Source organism: Triticum aestivum, chromosome 7B (genome assembly GCF_018294505.1).
Source record: "Triticum aestivum cultivar Chinese Spring chromosome 7B, IWGSC CS RefSeq v2.1, whole genome shotgun sequence".
NCBI classification, from domain to species: Eukaryota; Viridiplantae; Streptophyta; class Magnoliopsida; order Poales; family Poaceae; genus Triticum; species Triticum aestivum.
Window position 1 is genome coordinate 618,101,496 of NC_057813.1, and position 8,330 is coordinate 618,109,825.

The following is an 8,330-nucleotide window of genomic DNA, read 5'->3' on the forward strand; positions in this document are numbered from 1 at the left end:
CACGGGTATATATGATACATACATACATACTATACAGATGGTGACTAAAGTCGGGTCAGCTCGATGAGTACCCGCAAGTGGTTCTGATGAGGGGGTTGAAAGGACAGGTGGCTCCACCCCGGTAGAGGTGGGCCTGGGTTCCCGACGGCCCCCGACTGTTACTTGTGGCGGAGCGACAGGGCAGGTTGAGACCACCTAGGAGAGAGGTGGGCCTGGCCCTGTTCGGCGTTCGCGGATACTTAACATGCTTAACGAGATCTTGGTATTTGATCTGAGTCGGCTACGAGCCTATACGCACTAACCATCTACGTGGGAGTAGTTATGGGTATCCCGACGTCGTGGTATCAGCCGAAGCCTTCTTGACGTCAGCGACGGAGCGGCGCGCGCCGGATTGGAACGTAAGCCTGCTCTTGTATTAAGGGGGCTAGTTCTGCTTCCGGCCGCCCACGCAACATGCAGGTGTGCTATGGGCGATGGGCCCAGACCCCTGTGCGCTTAGGTTTAGACCGGCGTGCTGGCCTCTCTGTTTTGCCTAGGTGGGGCTGCGACGTGTTGATCTTCCGAGGCCGGGCATGACCCAGGAAAGTGTGTCCGGCCAAATGGGATCAAGCGTGTTGGGTAAGTTGGTGCACCCCTGCAGGGAAGTTAATCTATTCGAATAGCCGTGATCTTCGGTAACATGATGACTTGGAGTTGTACCTTGACCTTATGACAACTAGAACCGGATACTTAATAAAACACACCCTTCCAAGTGCCAGATACAACCGGTGGTCGCTCTCCCTCAGGGATATGAGGAGGGGATCGCCGGGTAGGATTATGCTATGCGATGCTACTGGAGATGCTACTTGGAGATGCTACTTGGAGATGCTACTTGGAGATGCTACTTGGAGGACTTCAATCTACTCTCTTCTACGTGCTGCGAGACGGAGGCTGCCAGAAGCGTAGTCTTCGATAGGACTAGCTATCCCCCTTTTATTCTGGCATTCTGCAGTTCAGTCCACTGATATGGCCTTCCTTACACATATACCCATGCATATTTAGTGTAGTTCCTTGCTTGCGAGTACTTCGGATGAGTACTCACGGTTGCTTTCTCCCCCCCTTTTCCCCTTTCCTGTCTTTCTGGTTGTCGCAACCAGATGCTGGAGTCCAGGAGCCAGACGCCACCGTCGACGACGACCCCTACTACACCGGAGGTGCCTACTACTACGTGCTTCCCGCTGACGATGACCTGGAGTAGTTTAGGAGGATCCCAGGCAGGAGGCCTGCGCCTCTTTCGATCTGTATCCCAGTTTGTGCTAGCCTTCTTAAGGCAAACTTGTTTAACTTATGTCTGTACTCAGATATTGTTGCTTCCGCTGACTCGTCTATGATCGAGCACTTGTATTCGAGCCCTTGAGGCCCTTGGCTTGTATTATGATGCTTGTATGACTTATTTATGTTTTAGAGTTGTGTTGTGATATCTTCCCGTGAGTCCCTGATCTTAATCGTACACGTTTGCGTGCATGATTAGTGTACGATTGAATCGGGGGCGTCACAATGATCATAGCAGAAGATCCTGAATTAGGACATACCTCATTGCAAAATGAAAGGTTAAGAGAAATAGAAAAATTAACATTAACTAGCTGGAAAGGTATTAAAGAGTTTTCCCAGCATTATTTGTATAATTCTACTACTGCTAAACAAGGTTTTAATGTAGGCGTAGTAGAAAGATATTTTAATAAGTTGCCTGATCCCCTAGGGTCAATAATATTTGAAGAATATAAAAAGGAAACGGCGGGAAACGTGGTAAACATATCTCAAGCTATAACATTTGTTTTCAAACAATTAAGAAAGGTGTGTACTAGTATTCAAGCCCAAAGATTTATGAAGAAATCAGATTATAATTTTTGCAATAACATAGTCCAAATACCATTTACATATGGAGAAGAAAGGCATATGAAAAACAAATATTATAAACCACAAAGGAGAGATAATAGAAATTTTAGAACAAAGAAAAGATATTTCTTAAGAAGATCAGACAATAGAGCCCCATTCTTGCATAAAAGAAATGTAAGAAGATATAATCCTAAGAAAACCTATGATAAAACATGCAGGTGTTTCATATGTAACTCACCAGATCATCTAAGTAGAACTTGCCCTAATAAAGACCAGAAAAGATACTCTAGCAAATATGAAGAACAAGAGAGGGTGTTAATTATAGATAGCGTTAATGAAAATATATTAGTATGTGATGATGAAATAAAAGACGATGAGTCAATATATTCAATTATAGAAACAGATGAAGTAGAAAATGAGGCTCCAGAATATGAATCAAGTGAAGATGAAATAGACCTAATAGATGATTTAGCCGGTTTAAAAATTGAAATGATGAACCAAGTAGATTGTGAACATGATTGGATTAGAGGAAAAGGTGATTATAACATAAAATGTGCTTTCTGTATATATTATCCAAGCCAAGATAATAGGTTTACATGTAGCTTGTGTTTAAAACAAGCATGTGCCTCATGTCTAAGAGCCAACAATCAAAAGTGGAGAAAAGAGATAGAATTGGAACCAGAAGAGCGAATATTATCTAGTAGGGTTAGAAATTTAGAAAATAGAATAAATAAGCTAGAAGCAGAGCTAGAAAAACTTAAAGATGAGTTAGAAATAGTAAAGAGGAAAATGATAATGTTCCAAAAAACACAGAAATGAAAGAGCAAATGATAACAGTAAGGGATAAAAAAGGAGACAAATTAATACAATTGAAAGATGCAATTACTAGTTTTGGAAACAAATATATTGTTTGATTACCATTCAAAGAAGTGTTAGGAATAAGGATCCCAGTTAAGATTGTTCTGAAGCCAAATATTTCATATAAAGTACTGGCACTATTAGATACTGGTTGCACTAAAAATATCATCCATGATAAATATTTTGTGAGATGTCCCGAAATAGTTGAAACTATAGATGATAATAAAGCTGAAGTATCTACCGATATGTCAGGAATAAAGAAGATCCATAACCAGCTAGCATATAATATTGAAGCTTACATAAATGGCACAAAATATATAATAGATGAAATTACAATAAGAGATTTGTCAGTAATAAATGATGACATGATAATAGGGTTAAGATTTTTACAACAATCTTTACAAATCACAATCATACATGAAGAGGGGGTAACATTTATTCCTTATCAAGATAATGTTCCATACATATCTGAAGTGCGAAAACAAAGAAAGTCCTTGCAAAATGTAGAAATATCTAATTTAGATGATGAATATAGCACAAGTCCAGATCCCCTTGAATTCTGTAAAGACGAAGAACTTAGTGAGACCATAGAAGAATATCATATAGAAAATACATGTCCTGAATGCATTGGGTTGCAATCATTCTCTCCAAATTGGTATAGAGATATAAAATCCAAAAAGGATATAGATAAGATTGTGCAAAGACTAGAAAGTATACAAATTATTGGAGAAATACCAATGAAACATTGGGATAAGAACTCTATAGTTTGCAAAATAAATATCATAAATCCAGATTATATAATTAAGTCAGGACCAATAGAAGCAACTCCTAAAGATATCGAAGAGTTCAAAATGCATATTGAAGAGTTATTAAAGTTAAAAGCTATAAGAGAAAGCAGAAGCCCTCATCGATCTGCTGCTTTTATAGTTAGAAATCATGCTGAAGAAGTTAGAGGTAAATCTAGAATGGTAATTAACTTTAAAAGGCTTAATGATAATACAGTTGACGATGCATACAACATACCTAATAAGCAGGAATGGATTAACAGAATACAAGGAAGTAAATATTTCTCCAAATTCGATTTAAAGGCAGGATTTTGGCAAGTAAAAATGGCTGAAGAATCTATTCCATGGACAGCATTTACTTGTCCACAAGGCCATTATGAATGGCTAGTAATGCCATTAGGCCTAAAGAATGCACCTGCACTATTTCAAAGAAAGATGCAAAATATATTTAATGAGAATCAAGCATTTATATTAGTATACGTAGATGATTTGTTAGTATTCTCAAAATCATACAAAGAGCATATAGCCCATCTTGAAGTGTTCTTTCGAAAGGTAGAACAAAATGGGCTCATACTATCTAAAAAGAAGATGGAGATTTGCAAAGAGAAAATAAATTTCCTTGGTCATGAAATAGGAGAAGGAAAAATATATCTACAAGAACATATTGCAAAGAAAATATTAGAGTTTCCTGATAATATGAGTGATAAAAAGGTTTTACAACAGTTCTTAGGAATTGTAAACTATGCGCGAAACTATATAGATAACTTAGCAAAGCTAGCAGGACCTTTATATGCTAAATTAAGAAAAAATGGTCAAAGATACTTCAATTCTGAAGATATAAAATTAGTAAAGGCCATCAAGGAAAAGGTCAGGAATTTAAAACCCCTAGAATTGCCTCTAGAAGACAATTATTTTATAATTGAGACAGATGCATCTAAGGTAGGATGGGGTGCGATACTAAAACAAAAGCCCAATAAATACTCTCCAAAGGCAGACGAAAAAATATGCAGATATGCTTCAGGAAGTTACAAATTAAAGACGGTAAATAATATTGATAGAGAAATTCTTGCAGTTGTAAATGCAATAAATGCATTTAGGTTATATCTAGGATTTAAAGAATTTACAGTACGAACAGACTGTGAAGCCATATGCCGATATTACAATAAAATTAATAGTAAGAAAAGCTCAACCAGAAGATGGGTCTTATTTGAAGACACCATAGCTGGGAATGGTTATAAAGTTATTTTTGAGCATATTAAGGGGAAGGATAATACCTTACCTGACATATTTTCTCGTGCATCAAATTTGCAGGAATGAGGAAAGGATTATTCGCCAACAAGGATGAATATCTCTTCTTTGGAGAAGAAAATAGGCTGAAAATGTTTCAGCCAAATACATTCAATTTTAAGCCGAAATCCCTTATTAAGCTCGATGAAGCTCAAAGATGCATATTGGATAACTTTTGGTTCCATTATACTCGCAAAAGAGAGGAACAAGGATATTTTTTATCAATTCTCAATAGTTTGGCTGAATATTTTAATGAATTAAACAAAAATGTGCCAAAGCCAGCAAAAGTTGAAATACCAAAAGGAGAAACTCTATATCTTATATTTGATGGAAACAAACCAGGCATATATTTGGAATGGGAGAATATTATGATTGAAAAATTAGATGCAAAAAGAAATGGACAAGATTTAACATTCAAAAGATATTACAGTATAGATGAGGCCTTACTTTGGGCAAGGAAGGTATTAAGACCAGATTATTATATTGACCCAAAGGCTAAAAACTATATCCAAATGAAAAGAGGCATACCTGCTTCACCAACTCCCATAAAGGGGGAGGCATCAAGCTCAAACAATATAAAGAAAGAAGAATCCCCAAAATATAAGACATATCAAGAATGCCTTCTAAAGGGGCTTGACCCTTTAGACAGTGAATACATAGATCAAGAAATGGATAAAAGGTTTGAAGAATTTTCAAAAATAATAAAGAAAGAATTAAAGGAGGAAATATTAAAAGAATTAAGGCAAGAAATGGATGAAAAATTTGAAGAAATAATGAAAGAATGTGATGAAAAATATGATTTCAATCTGTTAAATGATGATGATCATATGGACACAGCAGGGCATGGGCAGCGTCCTGAATAAAGCCCAAACTACATATATTGATATTGCTATCAATTATTCGGGCGCGGAGGACATATACCCGACCCGAATATTGATAGAAATTCCCATAAGGTCCTTTAAATATTGATAAGGTATTATCAATCATATGGGCAGGGAAGACCCCCTGTAAAAAAATATATTAATAATAATAATAATAATAAATAAAATAAAATATATATATACATATATTTGTAAAATAAATAAATAATAATATTAAGCAATATTGAAAATGTAAGCAGCCTTGGCATGTATGTACGCATACACTGACACGAGGATTCTTGAAGGCTGAAGAAGCTCTCAAGGCTAATCGCATGAAGATCTGTATGGCCGAAGAGCGAAGACTGGTACACAAAGACTAGCCAATTATTCACCGAGAGACAATGCCACGTGAAGAAAGCAAAGATTCCTGAAGATTGAAACTTGTCGGCACTCTCTCACACTTTTCTATATTATTAGAAGAACACGCGTATACCCTAGTAGGACACGTGTGCATGCTACCATGGGTAAAATAAGTGAAGGAAGGCTCCCGAAGGCCACCTTGCAGCCACCCCTCGCGGCTATAAAAGGAGACGCTGGGCTCAAGAAGAGAACACAAGAGACGGGAGAGCACGGAGCACTCAAAGCATCGAGACTCTCCACCAGAGCACCACTTCCTTCGTAGTCTAGCCACCACCACTACTAGTAGAATAGCCAAGAAGGCGCTTAGTTCGCCAAGAGTTTGAAGGTAATTTCCTAGTTGTGTGTAATCCCTTCGGGGCCTCCCAAAAGGGAAAACCATATGTAAATTATGTTGTTGAAATGATGTAGTTTCTTGGTTTCACTTAGTGCTTTTATTTATGAATTTATGGGATGAGTTCTTATGCTAGGGATCCTATAGGAGAAACCTCTGCGTGTGTAGTTCTCTGTGTAGCCAGAGTGGCGTTTGAATGAGAACCTTGTGGCAGTAGAGAAGTGTTCCCTTCGGGTGGAACTGCCTGGGAAGACGATAGGAATTTACCCCATAAATTTGCAATTAAAACTGCTAAGTGAACGTAACTAGCTACATCTGATGCAACATAATGAAAAATATGGTGAGTACTGAGTAGGATTTTACACCTTTCCGCACATCGCCGGACGAATTGTTGGCCTCGCCAACCACTAAATAGATCCTGCATGAAATATAATCAAGTTAGAACGTGAAGGTAATCATATTGAATTAAATATTGTTGTGAATAGTGGAATACTATTCCAAATAGTGTATTTAATAGTGGAGCACTATTGTGAATAGTGCCCTACCTAGTGAATAGTAAATACTATTCAAGATAAAAAGAATACCTGTCTACCACTTCCACCTAATCCCAAATTAACCTAATCAAAATCTAATCACATAGTAACTATATATATATATATATAATCCCATATATTGTTGGTAATTATATATATATATATATATATATAGTTGGTATATATATATATATATATATATATATATATATATATATATATATATATATATATATATATATAACCATCATGGTAGGTATTTGTTTGCAAGATCATTTATTTAGGTAAGTTAAGACTCATGTACTAAGTTGGACAAATGTTGCATCATATATTTACTTAGGCAAAGTTTTCTATAACATTGTTGGTACTTCCTAAAAAAATCACACGTACTACTTCTTTACACAAAAAAACATAGTCCACATCACTATGTACACAACGACAGTGGGTTCATGGGCCCACCTTGTTTATCCTTCACTTTCCCCTTTTCGGAGTATTTTCATCTTCTTAGTAGCGCCCATCCATGGAAGTAGCCAATACATCATTGATCCACAACGTGGGAGGATCCCTCTGAAGGTCCCTGGTGTTCCTTCTTGGTGGTAGTGACTTACACACACTTAGTGGCTCTGTGTACGTTAGTATCCACATGTAGTACAAAATATAAACACAGGAAGCATATTTAGTGCACATCCAGCATACTTACCGTTGATCTAAATTTTCAGCTATTTAATCATGGTATTTAAAAAAAATCATGTTTTCGAAAATCATATGCATGCTATGTACACCAGCCTTCATTTTCTATAATCCCATCATTATTTTCTTTTTGTGCATATAATTTCATTAAAATCAATAGGAAATATATATATACAATGATGTAACAAAGAACAAATGCAATGTACTTGGTCATCAAGGATAGAGGTAAACCCTTGTTTTAACCACCATTCCACAATTTGGTAATTGCCTTAAGGTGTTTCTATGTAAAATATTGTTGTGGTTATACATTGTTGTAATACCTATTGAGAATGTAATCTACCAATAATTCTAAACTATCTCACCTTAACTGTCACCATATTCTTACTGCCACTAAAAATAAATCAAACTTGTAAAATTGATTTTGAAATCTATTCACAGATTTTCAAAATTACTACATTACTTTCTCCAGCAGAAGGATTTCGTTCTCGCGGATCTTTGAAACCTGCTACCTTGCTATCCCTCTGTTTGATAGTACTTGGTCTATTGGTTTCATTTTTGCAGACAACTCAACGATTTTTGAACAGAAAAACATGTGTATAAAATAAATGCAATGGTACACGATCTCCAGTATATGTATTATCTACATACATGCACACTATTTCTCAGTAATTACCCCACTGTATGAGATATC

General features: G+C 36.6%; 1 long non-coding RNA gene across 1 annotated transcript; it reads right to left on the reverse strand.

Annotated features, from left to right (window-relative positions):
- Positions 1 to 3,151: 3,151 nt before the first annotated feature.
- LOC123161650 (uncharacterized) lies at positions 3,152 to 5,501 on the reverse strand. The gene is made up of 2 exons (XR_006480776.1): positions 4,798 to 5,501; positions 3,152 to 3,292 (listed from the first exon to the last, which is right to left on the reverse strand). It is a non-coding gene; the product is annotated as an uncharacterized lncRNA (long non-coding RNA).
- Between the last annotated feature and the right edge of the window lie 2,829 nt (positions 5,502 to 8,330).